The sequence below is a fragment of the Salvelinus sp. IW2-2015 genome, unplaced genomic scaffold (assembly GCF_002910315.2).
Source record: "Salvelinus sp. IW2-2015 unplaced genomic scaffold, ASM291031v2 Un_scaffold3344, whole genome shotgun sequence".
NCBI lineage: Eukaryota > Metazoa > Chordata > Actinopteri > Salmoniformes > Salmonidae > Salvelinus > Salvelinus sp. IW2-2015.
Window position 1 is genome coordinate 75,302 of NW_019944628.1, and position 24,060 is coordinate 99,361.

Below are 24,060 nucleotides of genomic sequence, written 5' to 3' on the forward strand. Positions count from 1 at the left end.
TCTAGTTCTGTGGAACACATTTAAAAGTCTGAGAAGACTGTACTGGAGATCTTTGATCAAGTTCAGCTCCGAAAGGAAGCAGAAATATTGATATTGACATCTTGGTTTGCCTTCCCTTCAGCCCAGTCTAGGATGAACTTCTGCACAGAACAGTTTTTCCGATGCCAGCGACGCCCTTCGGTCAGCCACGGTTCTGATGCTTCTCTCTTGGCCAGGTAAGGGTTTAAAGATGTCATTGCAGTGGATTGGCTTGTCATGTGAGGTTGGTTCCTGGATGCTGTCTCTAGCTGCCACACCTCATGTTCATTGTTAACCCTTCACCTCTCCTTTCTGTGATGTAGAGCTCTGTGTAAATCCTGTTGAGGGGGGTTGTTCCCTGCTTTTTTCCATACCTTCTATCACACATTCATACCTCCTTGTCAGACTGTCTTTTGTGGTTTACTATGTCTCTCCAGGCTGTCATCCACTACAAGGGAAGTGTAAAAGGACGTGTATCAGACACATTCATTGACAGGATGAAAAGTGGGCCTTCACAACTACAGTAACTTATATTATCTCTATTATTGTAAGTTAACTACATTAAATCATATTGAGTATTGACTTGTCTCTAAGTGGTATTACTGTTTTCAGAAGCCTCTTGCATCATTGGGTTCACTCAGGTGCTGTAGTACAGGACGTGTTTCTGGATCTCTTTCTACACTGAGGACAGCATCATAGTCTCCTGAAGGAGCAGGTTTCTCCCAGTATCTGGTGATGCACTGTCTGCAGAACCTGTGTCCACAGGTGATAGAGACTGGATCCCTCTGCACCTGCTCACACACTGCACACCTGGACTGATCCTCTGGCAGAGAGCTGAAAGAACATTATTAAAAATAAAGACATCCTTCACTGCTATTTCTCAAATAATGTAGATATTAATACTGAACCTCTAACAGAGTAGACCATCCACTACAGAGGTAAAGGAGAGAGAGATACTGATCCTCTAACAGAGTAGACCATCCATACAGAGAAAAGAGAGAGAGATACTGATCCTCTAACAGAGTAGACCATCCACTACAGAGAGATAAAGAGAGAGAAGATACTGATCCTCTAACAGAGTAGAACATCCACTACAGAGATAAAGAGAGAGAGAGATACTGATCCTCTAACAGAGTAGACCATCCACTACAGAGATAAAGGAGAGAGAGAGATACTGATCCTCTAACAGAGTAGACCATCCACTACAGAGATAAAAAGGAGAGAGAGATACTGATCCTCTAACAGATAGACCATCCACTACAGAGATAAAGAGAGAGAGATACTGATCCTCTAACAGAGTAGACCATCCACTACAGAGATAAAGGAGAGAGAGAGATACTGATCCTCTAACAGAGTAGACCATCCACTACAGAGATAAAGAGAGAGAGAGATACTGATCCTCTAACAGAGTAGACCCATCCACTACAGAGATAAAGGAGAGAGAGATACTGATCCTCTAACAGAGTAGACCATCCACTACAGAGATAAAGGAGAGAGAGAGATACTGATCCTCTAACAGAGTAGACCATCCACTACAGAGATAAAGAGAGAGAGAGATACTGATCCTCTAACAGAGTAGACCATCCACTACAGAGATAAAGGAGAGAGAGATACTGATCCTCGAACAGAGTAGACCATCCACTACAGAGATAAAGGAGAGAGAGATACTGATCTCTAACAGAGTAGAACATCCACTACAGAGATAAAGGAGAGAGAGATACTGATCTCTAACAGAGAGAACATCCACTACAGAGATAAAGGAGAGAGAGATACTGATCCTCTAACAGAGTAGAACATCCACTACAGAGATAAAGAGAGAGAGATACTGACTCTAACAGAGTAGACCATCCACTACAGAGATAAAGGAGAGAGAGACTGATCCTCTAACAGAAGTAGACCATCCACTACAGAGAAAAAAGAGAGAGACTTGCAATCTTAATACTGATCCTTTGGCAGCAGACAGACAGACAGACAGACAGACAGACAGACAGACAGACAGACAGACAGACAGACAAGACAGACAGACAGACAGACAGACAGACAGACAGACAGACAGACAGACAGACAGACAGACAACAGGACCAGACAGTAATACTGATCCTCTGGAAGAATATAAGAAGTTGAGTGATGTTTAGAGTCATACAGTATTAATCAGGACCTTAGTGATGTTTAGAGTCATACAGTATTAATCAGGACCTTAGTGATGTTTGTAGTTATACAGTATTAATCAGGACCTTAGTGATGTTTAGAGTCATACAGTATGAATCAGGACCTTAGTGATGTTTAGAGTCATACAGTGTGAATCAGGACCTTAGTGATGTTTAGAGTCATACAGTATGATCAGGACCTTAGTGATGTTTAGAGTCATACAGTATGAATCAGGACCTTAGTGATGTTTGGAGTCATACAGTATGAATCAGGACCTTAATGATGTTTGGAGTCATACAGTATGAATCAGGACCTTAGTGATGTTTAGAGTCATACAGTATGAATCAGGACCTTAGGATGTTTGGAGTCATACAGTATGAATCAGGACTTAATGATGTTTGGAGTCATACAGTATGAATCAGGACCTTAATGATGTTTGGAGTCATACAGATGAATCAGACCTTGTGATGTTTAGAGTCATACAGTATGAATCAGGACCTTAGTGATGTTTAGAGTCATACAGTATGAATCAGGACCTTCAGTGATGTTTGAGTCATACAGTATTAATCAGGACTTAGTGATGTTTGGAGTCATACAGTATGAATCAGGACCTTAGTGATGTTTGGAGTCATACAGTAATGAATCAGGACCTTAGTGATGTTTGGAGTCATACAGTATGAATCAGGACCTTAGTGATGTTTGGAGTCATACAGTATGAATCAGACCTTAGTGATGTTTGGAGTCATACAGTGTGAATCAGGACCTTAGTGATGTTTGGAGTCATACAGTGTGAATCAGGACCTTAGTGATGTTTGGAGTCATACAGTATGAATCAGGACCTGTGATGTTTGGAGTCATACAGTATGAATCAGGACCTTAGTGTTTTGGAGTCATTACAGTATGAATCAGGACCTTGGTGATGTTTGAGTCATACAGTATGAATCAGACCTTAGTGATGTTTGGAGTCATACAGTATGAATCAGGACCTTAGTGATGTTTAGAGTCATACAGTATGAATCAGGACCTTAGTGATGTTTAGAGTCATACAGTATTAATCAGGACCTTAGTGATGTTTGTAGTCATACAGTGTGAATCAGGACCTTAGTGATGTTTGTAGTCATACAGTATGAATCAGGACCTTAGTGATGTTTAGAGTCATACAGTATGAATCAGGACCTTAGTGATGTTTGGAGTCATACAGTATGAATCAGGACCTTGACATTTACAGTAGATGTACCTCCAGTAACACCATGAATGTTTTAATGATCAGAATGGAACAAAAACTAGATTGATTTGTAGATGGGTTTGTTAATCCATGAAATATCTTCATGATAAATGACAATCTTGACTTTTCAGTTCTTACCAGTGTTAACGGATGTGAAATGGCTAGCTAGTTAGCGGGTACGCGCTACTAGCATTTCAATCATTACGTCACTTGCTCTGAGACTTAAGTAGGGTTGCCCCTTGCTCTGCAAGGGCCGCGGGCCTTTGTGGAGTGATGGGTAACGATGCTTCGTGGGCGACCGTTGATGTGTGCAGAGGGTCCCTGGTTTCGCCCGTGTCGGGGCGAGGGGACGACGTAAAGTTATACTGTTACATTGATGCTGTTGACCCGGATCACTGGTTGCTGCGGAAAAGGAGGAGGTTGAAAGGGGGGTGAGTGTAACGGATGTGAAATGGCTAGCTAGTTAGCGGGTACGCGCTACTAGCATTTCAATCAGTTACGTCACTTGCTCTGAGACTTAAGTAGGGTTGCCCCTTGCTCTGCAAGGGCCGCGGCTTTTGTGGAGCGATGGGTAACGACGCTTCGTGGCGACTGTTGTTGATTGGTGCAGAGGGTCCCTGGTTCGCGCCCGTGTCGGGGCGAGGGGACGTACTAAAGTTATACTGTTACAACATGGATCAGTTGTATAATCAATATCAGTTGTAAATCAATATCTGTGAGAGGAATCCATCAAGTAGTAGTAGTAGGAAGTAGTGTGGTAGTAGTAGTAGTAGTAGTAGTAGGAATTGTAGTAGTAGTAGTAGTGGTGGTAAGTAGTAGTAGTAGTATAGTAGGAATTGTCTCCCGGGTGCGCAGTGGTCTAGGGCAGTGCTAGCTGCGCCACCAGAGTCTCTGGGTTCGCGCCCAGGTTCTGTCGCAGCCGGCCGCAACCGGGAGATCCGTGGGGCGACGCACAATTGGCATAGCGGTCGTCCGGGTTAGGGAGGTTTGGCCGGTAGGGAGGGTTTGGCCGGTAGGGAGGTTTGGCCGGTCCTTGTCTCAGTATGTAAAAATGTAATAAAAAAATGTATGCACTCTACTGTAAGTTGCTCTGGATAAGAGCATCTGCTCTTGGCCGGTAGGGATATCCTTGTCTCAGTATGTAAAAATGTAATAAAATGTATGCACTCTACTGTAAGTCGCCTGGATAAGAGCGTCTGCTAATGACTAAAATGTAAATGTAAATGAATTGGTAGTAGTAGTAGTGGTGGTAGTAGTAGTAGTGGTATACAGTGCCTTCAGAAAGTACTCAAAAAGTACCGTGCTTCTACACTTGTATTACTTGCTGTTGGGGTTTAGCCTGGGTTTCTGTACAGCACTTTGAGATATCAGCTGATGTAAGAAGGGCTATATGAATACATTTGATTTGATTTGATACTCAGGCTGTATTTAAGTACTCAGGCTTTAACACTGCATCCTTGGCAGCGATTACAGATGTGAGTCTTTCTGGGTAAGTCTCTAAGAACTTTCCACAGCTGGATTGTGCAACATTTGCCCATTATTCTTTTAAAAAATCTTCAWGTTTTAGGTTATTGTCCTGATGAAAGGTGAATTCATCTCCCAGTGTCTGGTGGAAAGCAGACTGAAYCAGGTTTTCCTCTAGGATTTTWAATTTTTAGCCTGAAAAAACTCCCCTGTCCTTAACAATTATAAGCATACCCATAACATGATGTAGCCACCAGTATGCTTGAAAACATGGAGAGTGGCACTCAATAATGTGTTGTATTGAATTTGGCACAAACATAACAGTTTGGATTCAGGACAAAAAGTGAATTGCTTTGCCACATTGGTTTGCAGTATTACTTTAGTGCCTTGTTGCAAACAGGATGAACGTGTTGGAAAAGTTTCATTCTGTACAGCAGGGGTTCTTAAACCTTTTCAGCTCAAGACACAAATTAGAAACGTACCATCTTCCCATGATCCAACTCTTCCTCCAATGACCCAAATCAAGAAGAAATATTGTGTTAGTGTAGATGTATTCTCATAACTCGCGACCCACCTCTCACATGCCCAGGGCCCACTTTGGGTCCCGGCCCATAGTTTAAGAAACCCTGCTGTACAGGCGTACTTCTTATCTCTCTGTCATTTAGGTTAGCATTGTGGAGTACCTACAATGTTATTGATCAATCCTCAGTTTTCTCCTATCACTGCCATTAAACTCTAGCTGTTTTAAAGTCACCATCGGCCTCATGGTGAAATCGCTKAGCGGTTCCTTTCCTCTCTGGAAGCTGAGTTAGGAAGGACTCCTATATCTTTGTAGTGAGTGGGTGTATTGATAAACCATCCATAGTGTCATTAATAACTTCACCATGCTCAAAAGAGAAATTCAATGTCTGTTTTTTTAAAATATTTTTTTTTACAATCTACCAACAGATGCCCTTCTTTGCAAGGCATTGGAAAACCTCCCTGGTAGTAGTAGTAGTGGTAGTCGTGGTGGTGGTGGTGGTGGTGTGGTAGTGGTGGTAGTAGTGGTGGTGGTGGTGGGTATGGTGGTAGTAGTGGTGTGGTGGTGGTAGTAGTAATAGTAGTGGTGGTGGTAGTTGTGGTGGTAGTAGTAATAGTAGTGGTGGTGGTGGTGGTAGTAGTAATAGTAGTGGTGGTGGTAGTCGTGGTGGTGGTAGTAGTAATAGTGGTGGTAGTGGTGGTGGTGGTGGTGGTAGTAGTAATAGTAGTGGGTGGATTCGTGGTGGTGTTGGTGGTGGTAGTAGTAGTTGTGGTGGTAGTTGTGGTAGTGGTGATAGTCGTGGTGGTGGTGGTGGTGGTAGTAGTAGTAGTAGTAGTGTAGTGGTAGTGGTGGTAGTGTGGTGGTGTGGTGTAGTAGTGGTGGTGTGGTAGTAGTAGTAGTAGTGTGTGGTGGTGGTAGTTGTGGTGGTGGTGGTGATAGTAGTGGAGTAGTAGTGGTGGTGATAGTAGTAGCATAGTGGTGGTGGTAGTGGTAGTGGTAGTAGTAGTAGTAGTGGTGGTGGTATTGTTGGTGTGGTGGTGGTGATAGTAGGGCAGTAGTAGTGGTGGTGATAGTAGTAGCAGTAGTGGTGCTGGTAGTGGTAGGTGGTAGTGTGGTAGTGGTAGTAGTAGTAGTAGTGGTGGTGGTAGTTGTGGTGGTGGTGGTGGTGGTAGTGTAGTAGTAGTAGTAGTAGTGGTGGTAATAGTAGTGGTAGTCGTGGTGGTGGTAGTATAGTAGTGGTGGTGGTGGCAGTGTAGAAGTAGTGGTGGTAGTAGTAGAAGTAGTGTGGTAGTAGTAAGTAGTGTGTAGTAGTAGTGGTGGTGGTAGTCGTGGTGATGGTGGTAGTAGTAGTAGAGGTGGTAGTCGTAGTAGTAGTAGTAGAGGTGGGGTTATTCGTGCTAGTGGTGGTAGTCGTGGTGTCGGTGGTGGTAGCAGTAATAGTAGCAGTAGCTGTAGTAGTAGCAGTAGCAGTAGCAGTAGTAGTAGCAGTAGTAGTCAGTGGTGTAAAGTATTTAAGTAAAAATATTTAAGTTCTACTTAAGTTGTTTTTTGGGTTATCTGTACTTTTTTTACTATTCATATATATATATAATATATATATGATGTATTTTTTTTAAACTTTTACCCCTTTTTCTCCCCAATTTGGTAGTTACAGTCTTGTCTCATCGCTGCAACTCCCGTATGGACTCGGAAGAGGTGAAGGTCGAGAGCTATGCGTCCTCCGAAACACGACCCAACCAAGCCGCACTGCTTCTTGACACAATGCCCACTTAAACTATAAGCCAACCACACCAAGTCAGGAAACACCGTACACCTGCCGACCGTGTCAGCTGTCATGCGCCCTGCCCGCCACAGGAGTCGCTAGAGCGCCGGGCCAAACCCTCCCCTAACCCGGACGACGCTAGGCCAGTTGTGCCCGCCCCATGGGTCTCCTGGTCGCAGCGGCTGCGACAGAACTTGGACTCGAACCAGGACCTCTAGTGGCACAGTGAGCAACAGCGATGCAGTACCTTAGATCACTGTGCCACTCGGGAGGCCCTTTACTATTTATATTTTTACAACTTTTACTTCACCACATTCTCAAAGAGATTTTGAATGCTTAGCAGGACAGGAAAATTATCAAATGTATGTATTTATCAGAAAACATCCTTGGTCATCCCTACTGCCTCTGATTTGGTGGACTCTCTAAACACACATGCTTAATTTGTAAATTATGTCTGAGTGTTGGAGATAACCCCTGGCTATCCGTAAATTTAAAAAACAAGAAAATAGTGCCGTCTGGTTTGCTAATATAAGGAATTTGAAATTATTTATCACTTTTACTTTTGATACTTAAGTATATTTAAACCAAATAGTTTTTTACTTTTACTGAAGTGCTATTTTACTGGGTGACTTTCACTTTTACTTGAGTCATTTTCTATTAAGAAATATTTACTTTTTCCACCACTGTAGTAGTAGCAGTATAGTAGTAGTAGCATTAGTATTAGCATTAGTAGTAGTAGTAGTAGTACTAGTATTAGCATTAGTAGTAGTAGTAGAGTAGTATAGCATTAGTAGTAGTAGTAGCATTAGTATACATTAGTAGTAGTAGTAGTATAGCATTAGTAGTAGTAGTAGCAGTAGTAGTAGTAGTAGCATTAGTAGTAGTAGTAGCACTAGTACCAGTAGTAGTAGTAGCAGTAGTAGCAGTAGTACCAGTAGTAGAAGCATTAGTAGTAGTAGTAGCAGTAGTAGCAGTAGTAGTAGCAGCAGTAGTAGTAGTAGTAGCAGTAGTAGCAGTAGTAGTAGCAGCAGTAGTAGCAGTAGCAGCAGTAGTAGTAGTAGCAGCAGTAGTAGTTGTAGTAGTAGTAGTGGTAGTAGTAGAAGTAGTAGTAGTAGTAGCAGCAGTAGTAGCAGTAGTAGTAGCAGTAGTATGTAAAACACTGCCACATTTTTCAGTTCTTACCCGGATCAGTGGTAACAATCTCCTTTTCTGAATGTGATTGGCTGCTCCATAGACCGGTCACTCTTCATGGACACACAGCTGGGTTCAGGTGAGTCTGGTCTCTTCTGCTGGACCCTGGCAAACATACAGGTTTTTTTTTATCTCAGTTAAAAACCAAGAGGAATCCACCTAGTAATAGTAGTAGTAGTAGCAGTAGTAGTATCAGTAGTGGTATCAGTAGTAGTATCAGTAGTATCAGTAGTAGCATCAGTGTGAGTATCAGTAGTATATCAGTAGTATCAGTAGTAGTATCAGTAGCAGTAGTAGTATCCGTAGTAGTATCAGTAGGTAGTATCACTAGTAGTAGTATCAGTAGTAGTAGTAGTAGTAGTAGTAGTAGTAGTAGTATTAGTAGTAGTAGTAGTAGCAGTAGTAGTAGCAGTATCAGTAGTAGTAGCAGTAGTAGTTTGAGTAGTAGTATCAGTAGTAGTATCAGTAGTAGTATCAGTAGTAGTATCGTAGTATAGTGTAGTAGTATCAGTAGTAGTATGCAGTATAGTAGTAATAGTAGTAGTAGTAGTAGCAGTAGTAGTTAGTATCAGTAGTAGTATAGTAGCAGTAGTAGTAGTATAAGTTAGTAGTATCAGTAGTAGTAGTATCAGTAATAGTAGTAGCAGTAGTAGTAGTAGTATCAGTAGTAGTATCAGTAGGAGCAGCAACGGTAGTTTATTGGCAGTAGTAGTGGTAGCAGTAGTGATTGGTGGTAGTAGTAGTAGTAGTGGCGGTATTTGTTGATTTTTATTTAACGAGGCAAGTCAGTGAAGAACACATTTTTAATTATAAAAACATTTCTTATTACAATGACAGCCTACACTGGCTAAACCCGGACGACGCTGGGCCAATTGTGCACACCCTATGGGACTCCATAACAGCCGGTTGTGATACAGCCTGTTAGTGTTGAAGACCGCTGAGTACAGTAGTAATAGCAGTAATAGTATCATCAGTAGTAGTAGTATCAATCAAAGTCATTATTAAAGCCCTTTTTAAAATCAGCAGATATTGAACACATACCATGCAATAATATGGTGTTAGCAATAGGAGAGTTGAAAGGTTGATTATGATCATTCAGAAAGTTTAATGATGTTTGTAGTTATACAGTATTAAGCATTTAGTCTATTTACTCTGAGCTCAGCTGGGGAACTTAATCATTAATATATATTTGGTTTGTCATTTTAAATATTATTATCTTACCTCTTAGCTTTGGTGTCATGTTCCCTGAGAGACTCCTTTTAGAGGCAGGGCCCCCTCTTCTCTCTCCAGAGAGACTCCTTTTAGAGGCAGGGCCCCCCTCCTCTCTCTCCCCAGAGAGACTCATTTTAGAGCACTGAGCCCTAAACAGAGATCCAACATGTTGGTTGTGGTTAACACAGTTACAAGATAGTCTTGAATATCAATTGTTCTCTATTATTCATAACATCTATTAGAAATAAAAACATTTACCAACAGATACTGTATAATGTTTGACTAAAACAATCATTTCAAACCTTGTATACCATCATATTTTCCTTAGAATTGTATACCACAGGTCGGTCACTAAGATAAAGGACCATATCACAAGCCTGAGACTATTGAATGTCCAACAAATTAGCATCTTCACATGGGCATCCTAGGAGGCTTTTTACATTTTTTTATTTAACTTTATTTAACTAGGCAAGTCAGTTCGACAGCCTACCCCAGCCTAACTCGGACGACGCTGGGCCAATTGTGCGCTGCCCTATTGGACTCCCAATCACAGCGGGATGTGATGCAGCSTGGATTCAAACCAGAGACTGCAGTGACACCTCTTGCACTGAGATGTAGTACCTTAGACCGCTGCGCCATAGTAACATCTGACAAAAATATCTAAAGACACTGAAGCCGCAAACTTTGTGAAAATTAATATTTGTGTCATTCTCAAAACTTTTGGCCACGACTGTAGAGCTAACGACCACTCACATTTAAACTTAGCAAAAAAAGAAACGTCCCTTTTTCAGGACCCTGTCTTTCAAAGATAATTCGTAAAAATCCAAATAACTTCACAGATCTTCATTGTAAAGAGTTTAAACACTGTTTCCCATGCTTTTTCAATGAGCCATAAACAATTAATGAACRTTCTTAGGGCTAGGGGGCAGTATCCTGAATTTCCGCCTGTCTGGCGTGCCCAAAGTAAACTGTTACTCAGGCCCAGAAGCTAGGATATGCATGTAATCGGTAACATTGGATAGAACACACTCTGATGTTTCTAAAACTGTTAAAATAATGTCTGTGGGTATAACAGAACTGATATGGCAGGCGAAAACCCGAGGAAAATCCTTCCGGAAAATTTTGGGGGGAGGTCTCATGCCTTTTCAATGCAAGCCTATGGGCTATACAAAAAAATAGCTCCCAGATTGCAGTACCTATGGCTTCCACAATATATCAACAGTCTTTCTACAAAGTTTCAGGCTTGTTTCTTGAAAGACAAATAAGTAAATGTAGTTTATCCAAGGTGAGCCTCATTAGGAAAGTAGTCTTTTGGTGTGCGTGAATGAGGGCGCACTCTTCATTATTTATCTTCCCTATTGAACATACTAGTCTCCGTATTAAATACGATCATTTATTTAGATATTAGAAAACCTGAAGATTATTTAGAAACGTTGTTTGACTTGTTTGGTCAACATTATGAAAACGTAGGACACTAAAGAGGCATTTCTACTGACTCTGAAAAACACAAAAAAAGATGCCCACGTTCCCTGCTCATCTGCGTGAACGTGCCTTAACGTGAACGTGCTGCAAAGAGTTATGAGGACTGCAGTTGTGGCCAGGGCCATAAATTGTAATGTCCGTACTGTGAGACGCCTAAGACAGCGCTACAGGGATACAGGATGGACAGCTGATCATCCTCGCAGTGGCAGACCACGTGTAATAACACCTGCACAGGATCGGTACATCCGAACATCACACCTGCGGGACAGGTACAGGATGGCAACAACAACTGCCCGAGTTAAACCAGGAACGCACAATCCCTCCATCAGTGCTCAGACTGTCCACAAAAGGCTGAGAGGCTGGACTGAGGGCTTGTAGGCCTGTTGTAAGGCAGGTCCTCACCAGACATCATATGGGTACAAACCCACCGTCGCTGGACATTGGACCAGACAGGACTGGCAAAAAGTGCTCTTCACTGACGAGTCGCGGTTTTGTCTCACCAGGGGTGATGTCAGATTCCATTATTGCCGAAGGAATGAGCGTTACCCCGAGGCCTGTACTCTGGAGCGGGATCGATTTGGAGGTGGAGGGTCCGTCATGGTCTGGGGCAGTGTGTCACAGCATCATCGGACTGAGCTTGTTGTCATTGCAGGCAATCTCAACGCTGTGAGTTACAGGGAAGACATCCTCCTCCCTCATGTGGCACCTTCCTGCATGCTCATCCTGACATGACCCTCCAGCATGACAATGCCACCAGCCATACTGCTCGTTCTGTGTGTGATTTCCTGCAAGACAGGAATGTCAGTGTTCTGCCATGGCCAGCGAAGAGCCCGGATCTCAATCCCATTGAGCACGTCTGGGACCTGTTGGATCGGAGGATGAGGGCTAGGCCCATTCCCCCCAGAAATGTCCGGGAACCTTGGTGGAAGAGTGGGGTAACATCTCACAGCAAGAACTGGCAAATCTGGTACAGTCCATGAGGAGGAGATGCACTGCAGTACTTAATGCCGCTGGTGGCCACACCAGATACTGACTGTTACTTTTGACCCCCCCTCCCTTTGTTCAGGGACACATTATTCCATTTCTGTTAGTCAAATGTCTGTGGAACTTGTTCAGTTTATGTCTCAGTTGTTGAATCTTATGTTCATTCAAATATTTACACATGTTAAGTTTGCTGAAAATAGTGCATTTGACAGTGAGAGGACGGTTCTTTTTTTGCTGAGTTTATAATAGTACGTCTTGGGTGCCTACCCAGCAACCTGGTCGCCACACAGCCGAGTTGTGGCTCCGATTTGAAGTCACCTATACGTGGCGTCCTATATAGAGCTAACAACAGACTCACGTTTATAATAGTTTGTCTTGGGCGCTGTCTACTCCAGCAACCTGTTTGCCACACAGCCGGGGTCATTCCACGAAACGAGTCCGTTTTGACGTAGCGATTTTTTTGTCCGAATTTGATTTAAAAAATAAGGATTACGATTTTGACACACAAAACCATTCACACCATGTCCAATGCAGTCCCTTACCTCCTTTCGTCAATAGTTCGGCATTTTTCCGTAATATTCGCATAATGTCAAAAATGTATATAAGTAGCAGCGAACAGGGCTGCCAACTTTTGAAGATAGCAAATCTTACGCCAAGCTATGTGAATMTCATTGCCCACTGGCAAAACCCCTGGAAGGGTCAATGTAATAGTCGGTTGGCTATTAATGAACTATTGATTAATTGTTCAGCAGTCTATGGCTTGGGGGTAGAAGCTGTTAAGGAGCCTTTTGGTCCTAGACTTGGCACTCCGGTATCTTTTGCCGTGTGGTAGCAGAAAAAACAGTATATGACTTGGGTGACTGGAGTCTCTGACAATTTTATGGGCTTTCCTCTGACACCGCCTATTATATAGGTTCTGAAATGCAGGAAGCTTGGCCCCAGTGATGTACTGGGCCATACACACTGCCCTCTGTAGCGCCTTACGGTCAGATGCCAAGCAGTTGCCATACCAGGRGGTAATGCAACCGGTCAGGATGCTCTTGATGGTGCAGCTGTAGAACTTTTTGAGTATCTGGAGACCAATGCCAAATCTTTTCAGTCTCCTGAGGGGAAAAACGTTTTGTCGTGCTCTCTTCACAACTGTCTTGGTGTGTTTGGACCATGATAGATCGTTGGTGATGTGGACACCAAGGATCTTGAAACTCTCGACCCGCTCCACTACAGCCCCGTTGATGTTAATGGGGGCCTGTTCGGCTTGCCTTTTCCTGTAATCCACGATCAGGTTGTTGTCCTGGCACCACACTGCCAGTTCTCTGACCTCCTCCCTACAGGTTGTCTCATCGTTGTCAGTGATCAGGCTTCCCGCTGTTGTGTCGTCAGCAAACTTAACCTCTTTGGGCTAGGGGGCAGTATTTTGGCATCTTGATGACAAGCGTGCCCAAAGTAAACTGCCTGTTACTCAGGCCCAGAAGCTAGGATATGCATATAATTTGGATAGAAAACACTGTAAAGTTTATAAAACTGTTAAAATAATGTCTGTTAGTATAACAGAACTGAAACTGCAGGCGAAAACCKGAGGACAAACAATCCAGAAAAATAAATACTTCAACCCACCATTGATTCCTATGGCTGTCATTTTTAATATGAAGGGAAAARCTCCCAGACTGCAGTTCCTAGGTCTTCCACTAGATGTCAAGTCTTGAGAAAGAGTTTCAGGCTTGTTTTTGGAAAGATTTGCTAGAATTTGTAGTTTTTCTAAGTGGCTCCGATTTTAGCTGTAGTGTTTGTTACGCATTCTTGTGAATGCGTGTACTTTGTTGTTTATCTCCGGTAATGACAAGAACGATTCTCCGTCTTAAATTGTATCGTTTATTTATATATTAGGTTACCTGAGGTTTGATTATAAACGTTGTTTGACTTGTTTGGAGACGTTTATTGGTAACGTTTTGGACTCATTTTGTATGCATTTTGAAGGAGGGAAACCGGTGGATTATTGAATGAAGCGCGCCAGCTAAACAGAGTTTTGGGGGATATAAAGAAGGACTTTATCGAACAAAAGGACAATTTGTGATGTAGCTGGGACCTTTTGGAGTGCCAACAGAAGAAGATCTTCAAAGGTAAGTGATTTATTTTATCACTATTTCTGACTTTCGTGGCGAAGGTAGGAAAGGGCAGCGTGGCGTGCGATTGAGATTGTGTCATATGTGGATCTGTTGAGGCGGTATGCGAATTGGAGTGGGTCTAGGGTATCCGGGAGGATGCTGTGTATGTTAGCCATGACCAGCCTTTAAAAGCACTTCATGGCTACTGACGTGAGTGCTACGGGTGGTAATCATTTAGGCAGATTACCTTCGCTTCCTTGGGCATAGGGTCTATGGTGGTCTGCTTGAAACATGTAGGTATTACAGACTCCGTCAGGGAGAGGTTGAAAATGTCTGCGAAGACACTTGCCAGTTGGTCCATGCATGCTTAGAGTACACATCCTGGTAATCCATCTGGCCCGTGGCTTTGTGAATGTTGACCTTTAAAGGTCTTGCTCACATCAGATACCGAGAGCATTATCAAACAGTCATTCAGAGCAGCTGGTGCTCTCGTGCATGCTTCAGTGTTGCTTGCCTAGAAGCGAGCATAAAAGGCATTTAGCTCATCTGGTAGGCTTGTGTCACTGGGTAGCTCGCGTCTGGGTTTCCCTTTGTAGTCCGTAATAGTTTTCAAGCCCTGCCATATCTGACGAGTGTCAGAGCAGGTGTAGTAGGATTCAATCTTAATCCTGTATTGACGCTTTGCTTGTTTTATGGTTCGTCTGAGGATTTCTTATAGGCGTCCGGATTAGTGTCCCACTCCTTGAAAGCGGCAGCTCTAGCCTTTAGCTCGATGCGGATGTTGCCTGTKATCCATGGCTTCTGGTTGGGATATGTACTGTACGTACGGTCACTGTGGGGACGACGTCGTCAATGCACTTATTGAAGAAGCCGATGACTGAGGTGGTGTATTCCTCAATGCCATTGGATGAATCCCGGAACATATTCCAGTCTGTGCTGCAAAACAGTCCTGTAGTGTAGCATCCGTGTCATCTGACCACTTCCGTATTGAGCGAGTCACTGGTACTTCCTCCTTTAGTTTTTGTTGTAAGCAGGAATCAGGAGGATAGAATTATGGTCAGATTTGCCAATTGGAGGGCGGGGGTGAGCTTTGTATGCATCTCTGTGTGTGGAGTAAAGCTGGTCTAGAGTTTTTTTCCCCTCTGGTTGCACATGTGACAAGCTGGTAAAAATTTGGTAAAACTACTTTACATTTCCCTGCATTAAAGTTCCCGGCCACCACGAGCGTCGCTTCTGGGTGAGCATTTACTTGTTTGCTTATGGCCTTATAGTGCCAGCATCGGTCTGTGGTGGTAAATAGACAGCTACAAATAATATAGATGAGAACTCTCTTATTAGATAGTGTGGTCTACAGCTTATCTTAAGGTACGCTACCTCAGGCGAGCAATACCTCGAGACTTCTTTAATATTAGACATCGCGCACCAGTTGTTATTGACAAAAAGACACACACCCCACCCCTCATATTACCAGACGTAGCTTCTCTGTTCTGCCGGTGCATTGAAAATCCCTCCAGATCTATATTATCATACCACTACACCAAGGTTCTACACAGAGAGAGGTGTTACCACTACAACAAGGTTCTACACATGCAGAGAGTGTTACCACTACAACAAGGTTCTACACATGTCAGAGAGTGTTACCACTACACCAAGGTTCTACACATGTCAGAGAGTGTTACCACTACACCAAGGTTCTACACATGTCAGAGAGTGTTACCACTACACCAAGGTTCTACACATGTCAGAGAGTGTTACCAACTAACAAGGTTCTACACATGTCAGAGAGTGTTCCACTACAACAAGGTTCTACACATGTCAGAGAGTGTTACCACTACACCAAGGTTCTACACATGTCAGAGAGTGTTACCACTACAACAAGGTTCTACACATGTCAGAGGTGTTACCACTACAACAAGGTTCTACACATGTCAGAGAGTGTTACCACGACACCAAGGTTCTACACATGCCAGAGAGTGTTACACTACAACAAGGTTCTACACATGTCAGAGAGTGTTACCACGACACCAAGGTTCTACACATGCCAGAGAGTGTTACCACTACACCAAGGTTCTACACAGGAAATTGTTATATTAATGGTTGGTGGCAGTGGGTAACCAAATCATAGATGTGCAGTCTGCTGGTCCATAGACTGCTTTCAAGGTAAGTACACAAACATTTTATATTTTGTAATTAGTGTGACATATATGTTTAAAATAGGGCTGGAAGAAAATCCCCTGATCTGTTTATAGTGCTGGGTGTTTGAAAATGTTATTGTTATAACAATGAATTTTAAAAAAATCACCCAACCTTCAAGAAAAATCGAATGAATTTAAAACTATGCGAGTTTGTTTTCTGTGTCAGCCAATTGCAACTCAATAAAAGGTGAAACTGGTTCAGGCTGCTCACTCCACGTGCGCCTGCTGCTGAGGAGAGAGGGAGGGAGTGAACGGAGCCTTGGCCTATGTGAGTGGACGATAAGAGGCCTTTTTCATGTAAATAAAACAAAAGTTAGAGAGACGACCTGTACCCTGCAAGATACTTTATGTTCAGTTTCAACTGTCGTCATGACGTCACTCCTTTATGTAAGCTAACAACAGTAACCAGAGGGTGGAGCTAACAGTCAGTCGCATGCAGTAAATAGTGACATTGTTTAGAATCTTGCTTCAGTTTATTTTATTATTTGTAGTCATTCTTCAAAATATAATTTTAACTAAATGTATAATTTACTCGAGACCAGATTTAGTTGTGTTTTTTCATAAAAAAAATGTGAATTACTCTAGGCATATAATTGTAAACAGGCCTACAAACCCAAAATGTTTAAATTTGAGAATGTTTATTTATATGCCTCAAATATTAAACTGTCATAAAATATTTTATGATTAGTTGAATCAGGTGTGCAAGTGCTGGGCAATAACCAAAATATTAAGAAACCCTGAGATAAACATTAAACCATATAATTTAACAGCTCTACCATCTTTAGCAGACTTTTCACCGATAACACGTAGGACTTAATGATTAGTTTCCACTTTGAAAACTGCTGTTTGTCAGCAATTCAACTCAAGTAGCAGTTCTACTAACTTGTAATATCTCATTCCAGATATTCATTCTCTTACTCTGTCCTTTAGAATAAATTGTTCAGAAATACTTACTTTATTTTCTACTCTCCAGATAGTGTTTTCTGCTCTGTCGTCTGAAAATGGATCCTGTACAAAACAACAAATGTACTTTCAGTTTCATCTCAGCCGTCTCCACACCCTCATAAATGTGTTTAATTGGTATATTCCACTAGATGGCAGTAAACACCTGCTGTAGACTAGACTGTTTCAACAGTGGCCACGTTTACATGTGCATAGTATTACCATAGTAGCTCATATCCCGCTTAAGGTTTTATTCGGGATAAACTGTTTACCTTTGATATCCCGCTCACGAGTATTCCTGTGTCCATGAATAAACAGACTATTCCTCATTTAATTTGGGTTAAATGGAATAGTAACTAAAATAGGGATAGTGACTGTAGGCCTATAACCTCACAGCTGTAGTGTGATATTACCTCCTGCAGAATTAAGCATGATACAACAAATGCACGTTGTCTTTGGGAACAGGGGTGGAGAAATATGGTTTATTTGGGAATGGGCATGTAATGTGTTATCTTTGATTCTGTTATTCAAGCAGACAGTATTTCAACTACATAAAATATGCATCCAAGATTAAACGTAGTTAATCGTTTTCTCAGCTTTTCATTTCCTCAAAACGGGTCAAACTGATGACATTTGMACATTTTGCACAGGACCAATATTTCACTGTTCTGGAGTTAATGTGTCCRTAAACAAAACAGACAACTTTACCCGTGTTAACTACATTACTAATGCATTCATTCTATCAATGTAAAACATTATTCTAGAGAGAACTACTTTATTTAGTCTATCAATGTAAAACATTACTATTCTGAGAGAACTACTTTATTTAGTCTATCAATGTAAAACATTATTCTTGAGAGAACTACTTTATTTAGTCTATCAATGTAAAACATTACTCTGGAGAGAACTACTTTATTTAGTCTATCAATGTAAAACATTATCTGGAGGAACTACTTTATTTAGTCTATCAATGTAAAACATTATTCGAGAGAACTACTTTATTTAGTCTATCAATGTAAAACATTATTCTGGAGAGAACTACCTTATTTAGTCTTCTGGGGCAACAAGTTATGACCGAAGAGAAGCTGCATGTATCTAACTCTAGTTGAAAACAAATGGCTACCAGATGTCATAGATTATAATTATATGGCCTACCAGATGTCATAAATTATAATATGGCTACCAAATGTCATAAATTATAATATGGCTACCAAATGTCATAAATTATAATATGGCTACCAAATGTCATAAATTATAATATGGCTACAAATGTCAGAAATATTAATATGGCTACCAAATGTCAAAATATAATATGGCCTACAAATGTCAGAAATTATAATATGGCCTACCAAATGTCATAAATTATAATATGGCTACCAAATGTCAGAAATTTAATATGGCCTACCAAATGTCAGAAATTATAATATGGCTACCAATGTCAGAAATTATAATATGGCCTACCAAATGTCAAAATTATAATATGGCCTTCCAAATGTCATAAATTATAATATGGCCTACCAAATGTCATAAATTATAATATGGTCTACCAAAGGTCTGAAATTATAATATGGCCTACAAATGTCATAAATTATAATATGGCCTACCAGATGTCATAAATTATATGGCCTACCAAATGTCATAAATTATAATTGGTCTACCAAATGTCATAAATTATAATATGGCCTACCAGATGTCAGAAATTATATGGCCTACCAAATGTCATAAATTATATGGTCTACCAAAGTCATAAAATTATAATATGGCCTACCAGATGTCAGAAATTATAATATGGCCTACCAAATGTCAGAAGTTATAATATGGCCTACCAGATGTCAGAAATTATAATATGGCCTACCAGATGTCATAAATTATATGGTCTACCAAAGGTCTGAAATTATAATATGGTCTACCAAATGTCATAAGTTATAATATGGCCTACCAGATGTCAGAAATTATTATATTTCTACCCGATGTCAGAATTATAATATGGCCTACCAGATGTCAGAAGTTATAATATGCCTACCAGATGTCAGAATTATAATATGGCCTACCAGATGTCAGAAAGTTATATGCCTACCAGATGTCAGAAATTATAATATGGCCTACCAGATGTCAGAAATATATATGGCCTACCAGATGTCAGAAGTTATAATATGGCCTACCAGATGTCAGAAGTTATAATATGGCCTACCAGATGTCAGAAATTATAATATGGCCTACCAGATGTCAGAAATCCTACCAGATGTCAGAAATTATAATATGGCCTACCAGATGTCAGAAGTTATAATATGGCCTACCAAATGTCAGAAGTTAWAATATGGTCTACCAAATGACAAAAATTACAATATTGCCTACCAGATGTGAAAAATTACAATATGGCCTATCATGTCGAAAATTCAGAACAGTGTATCAGCAAAATACATTATTATGGAATTATGGTGGATAAAACTGCACAGGTAGCATACTTTTTGAAGTGATTGGTTTGACAATCAGATGAAACATCATCACACAACACCTATGAGAAGTGAAACTGAGCCTGCGTGAAAAACAACAGTAAACAGTATGTGTTGACATGCCACAGTATCCCGTCTAAGATCAGCATATCCCAGGCATCTTATCCGGGTTTCTCATAACCGGGATTCAAGCTTTTTCAGGTTAATGTAAACGAGATGATGTTTATATGCATCAACTCAAAACCAGAGTACTTGAGTATCGTGAATAATAACGGGATATTGGTGTGCATGTAAACGTGGTCAGTATGTGTTTGGTTTCTTGGTCCTGGTGACTCATGGGCTCTTATTCATAAAGGCAGAGTCTCAGAGGAGGAGTGCTGATCTAGGATCAGGTCACCCTCTCCATGTAATCTGATTCATTATGATCTAGGATCAGGTCACCCTCTCCATGTAATCTGATTCATTATGATCTAGGATCAGGTCCCCCTCTCCATGTAATCTGATTCATTATGATCTAAAAGGCTAAACTGATCCTAGATTAGCACTCCTACTCTTTATGAATACTGTCACAGGTGACTCCTCCAGATGAGGTATAGTTGTGCCTTACCGTTTTGAGCCGGAGTTCACAGAAGGAAAGTCAGACTGAGAGAAGAGAAAGAGCAATACAGGAAGGAAGGAAAGTCGAGTACCAGACCGTGACTGCTGGTGCACCTGTCTACTTCTGTCAACAGAGTTAGAATGTCCGGCTGATTCCCTTAATGGAGGTCGAGCATCAGACCTACGATGCAGAAGAACAGGACTTGTGTGGATTTTCTGGCTTTCATCAAACATGGGGTTCTGGAGACGTTTTTCAGAATGGCCAGGATCAACTGGAAGTGACGCGCCACACCTGAAGGCCCAAATGGGAAGCCGTCTGAAGTGAAAGTGTTTTGGAAATTAGGATATATTTTATTATCACTCTCTAAGATGCTATTGAATATCAAATCAAATCAAATTGTATTTGTCATATGCGCCGAATACAACAGGTGTAGACCTTACAGTGAAATCCTTACTTATAAGCCCTTAACCAACAATGCAGTTTTAAGAGCAATACCTAAAAAAAAAAAACATAAAAGTAACAAATAATTAAACAGCAGTAAAATAACAATAGTAAGGCTATATACAGGGGGTACAGAGTCAATGTGCGGGGACTCCGGTTATTCGAGGTAATTGAGGTAATATGTAAGTAGAGTTTTAAAGTGACTATGCATAGATAATAACAGAGAGTAGCAACAGCGTAAAAGACGACGGGGGGGTGGGGGTGGGGGGTAGTGCAAATGGCCTGGGCAGCCATTTGATTAGATGTTCAGGAGTCTTATTGCTTGGGGGTAGAAGCTGTTTAGAAGCCTCTTGGACCTAGACTTGGTGCTCCGATACCACTTACAGTGCGGTAGCAGAGAGAACAGTCTATGACCAGGTGGCTGGAGTCTTCGACAATTTTTAGGGCCTTCCTCTGACACAGCCTGGTATAGAGGTCCTGGATGGCAGGAAGCTTGGCCCCAGTGATGAAAAGGGCCGTACGCATTACCCTTTGTAGTGCCTTGCGGCCGGAAGCTGAGCAGTTGCCATACCAGGCAGTGATGCAACCCGTCAGGATGCTCTCGATGGTGCAGTTGTAGAACCTTTTGAGGAGCTGAGGACCAATGTCAAATCTTTTCAGTCTCCTGAGGGGGAATAGGTTTTAGTTTGTTGGTGATGTGGACGCCAAGGATCTCTCAACCTGCTCCACTACAGCCCCGCGGATGAGAATGGGGGCGTGCTCGGTCCTCCTTTTCCTGTAGTCCACAATCATCTCCTTTGTCTTGATGATGTTGAGGGAGAGGTTGTTGTCCTTGCACCACACGGTCAGGTATCTGACCTCCTCCCTATAGGCTGTCTCGTCGTTGTCGGTGATCAGGKCTACCACTCTTATGTCATTRGGCGAACTTAATGATGGTGTTGAAGTCGTGCCTGGCCGTGCAGTCATGAGTGAACAGAGAGTACAGGAGGGGACTGAGCACGCACCCCTGAGGGGCCCCCATGTTGAGGATCAGCGTAGCTGATGTGTTGTTACCTACCCTTACTAACTGGGTGCAGCCAGTCAGAAAGTCTAGGATCCAGTTGCAGAGGACGGTGTTTAGTCCCAGGGTCCTTAGCTTAGTGATGAGCTTTGGGAAGCACGTATGGTGTTGAATGCTGAGCTGTAGTCACATAGGTGTTCCTTTTGTCCAGGTGGGAAAGGGACGTTTTCCAGTCTGTGCTAGCAAAGCAGGCCTGTGTAGTTTAGCATCTGCTTCATCTGACCTGGTGCTTCCTGCTTACATTTTTTTTGTTTTATATCAGGAATCACTAGAATATTGTCAGATTTTCCAAATGGAGGGTGAGGGAGATCTTTGTACAGAGAATCGTGTGTGGAGTAAAGGTGGTATTTTTTCCCTCTCTGGTTGCAACAATCAAAATAGACAACATAAAAACATAGTTATAGCTACCTAATGACACCCAACTAACTTGTATATTCTAGTAACCTGCCTACACTCCATAATGTAACTGACTACTGTAGTCTCTCCTGGAGGTTGGCTTGACAATGATGACATGCTGGCTAGGTAAACAGCGTCTGGAGTGGATGCACCATAGAAATAGAATGAATGATGTTGACACTGCCTGGGACTATTTTATATGAAATGTGTGTCCATTTGTGATAAGCCTAGCCCCTGTGAAGAAATGTAGAATCAGTGGAAGGACAATCCTGGTTTTCAAGATAACTTGGCAGAATGAATTAGAAAGAGAAATATATCTTGGGCTAGACATACAAATGTCCTGTTGACTGGGCCCCTTCAGAGCGCTAAGAAACAATGCACAGGATTGTCAGGAAGTCCAAATCAGATTACTATCTAAATGCAATCACAGAGAACCTCAACAACCCTACCGAGTTCTGGAAGATAATCAAATCAGATTACTATCTAAATGCAATCACAAGAGAACCTCAACAACCCTACCAAGTTCTGGAAGTTAATCAAATTCAGTGTCAGGTTCTAATGTATCCTCTGACCTTCCTGACTATTTAATGATGGATTCTAATGAAGTGAAAGATAAAGACCATATTGTTGGGTTTTTTAACACGCACTTCATATTCTGCTGGTTCAGTTTTTGATAATGGTGGGGCCCAGGCCTCTAGTAACTCTGTTACAGTCAACTATGATATAGGCCCTCATGTGAACCATTTTAACTTTGAGCCTGTTTCTTATACTGAGGTCTATAAAGCACTAAAGGCAATCACCACTAAAAAGTCTGCAGGTCCAGACAACCTGGATCCCTACCTCATAAAGATAGCAGCTGGTATTATTACTGAACCTGTGGATCACATTTTCAACTTGAGTCTCTTGACCAATTCCATACCCAGCATTTGAAAAACCCTTACTCACCACTGCACTTTGTATACCAGGGATTGGATTACTACCTTTTTTAGATCTTGGGCACGGCACCACAACTGCAGCTATGGCAGTGGCAAATGACATCATTAATGGACTTGATAAAAAGCAACATTGTGGCTGCTCTGTTTGTGGATATCAAAGCGCTTTGATCTCAGTTGACCATTAATTGTTGCTAGCTAGACTCAGAAACATTGGTCTCAGTGAAGGCCAGTAAATTGGTTTAGGAACTATCTTTCTGAAGAAAACACATACTGACAATCACAAGTCTAGCTTTTCTGAGATTAATAGAGGTGTGCCCCAGGGTTCCATTTTAGCTCCTGTGTTGTTCTCAATTTGTGTTAATGATTTGGGAAATGGATGCAACCAGCAAAGTTACAATCTATATAGCAAATGACACAGTCAATACTCATGTTCTCCTTCTCTGGTTCAGACTGTTGAAGAACTCCAGACTGCTTTTCAGTCACTGCAGGCCTCCCTTTATGGTCTCAAACTGGTCTTGAATATACAAATACATTCTAAAAATACATGTTAAATACATTGTTAAATACATTCTAAAACATCGGATGCGCACTTCACAATATTGTCTAAATAATCAATATTGTAATTACCAAACAGTGTCAGAAGTATAAAGTCAATAGTGGTAGTGAACAAAATGCTGCTTGTAATTACCAGTCTGTCTTTTCCACCACCAGTATCCTGATTAGCATGTAAACCCACACACTAAAGAGGAAGACAAAACAGCCTCACACTTGACCCTCACCCCCTTTCAACAATGAGCTGGCCAATACAGTCTTCAAGTCTGCAAGAAGAAGAGAACGTGTAATAGTTTTGTGCCATCATCATATAGCTTCTAAATGAATAAGCCTCATGATCACTGAGGCTAATGATATATTTATGTTGTAAAGGCCTATCA

The 24,060-nt window shown here is 41.6% G+C and overlaps 1 long non-coding RNA gene across 4 annotated transcripts; it reads right to left on the minus strand.

Annotated features, from left to right (window-relative positions):
• Positions 1 to 274: 274 nt before the first annotated feature.
• LOC139025822 (uncharacterized) lies at positions 275 to 17,338 on the minus strand. Of its 4 annotated transcripts, XR_011477463.1 has the most exons (5): positions 17,258 to 17,330; positions 9,550 to 9,689; positions 8,320 to 8,433; positions 622 to 852; positions 275 to 466 (listed from the first exon to the last, which is right to left on the minus strand). It is a non-coding gene; the product is annotated as an uncharacterized lncRNA (long non-coding RNA). The 4 variants fall into 4 exon arrangements; XR_011477460.1 differs by having other exon boundaries at positions 275 to 852; XR_011477461.1 differs by having other exon boundaries at positions 275 to 852; positions 17,254 to 17,325.
• Positions 17,339 to 24,060: the final 6,722 nt, after the last annotated feature.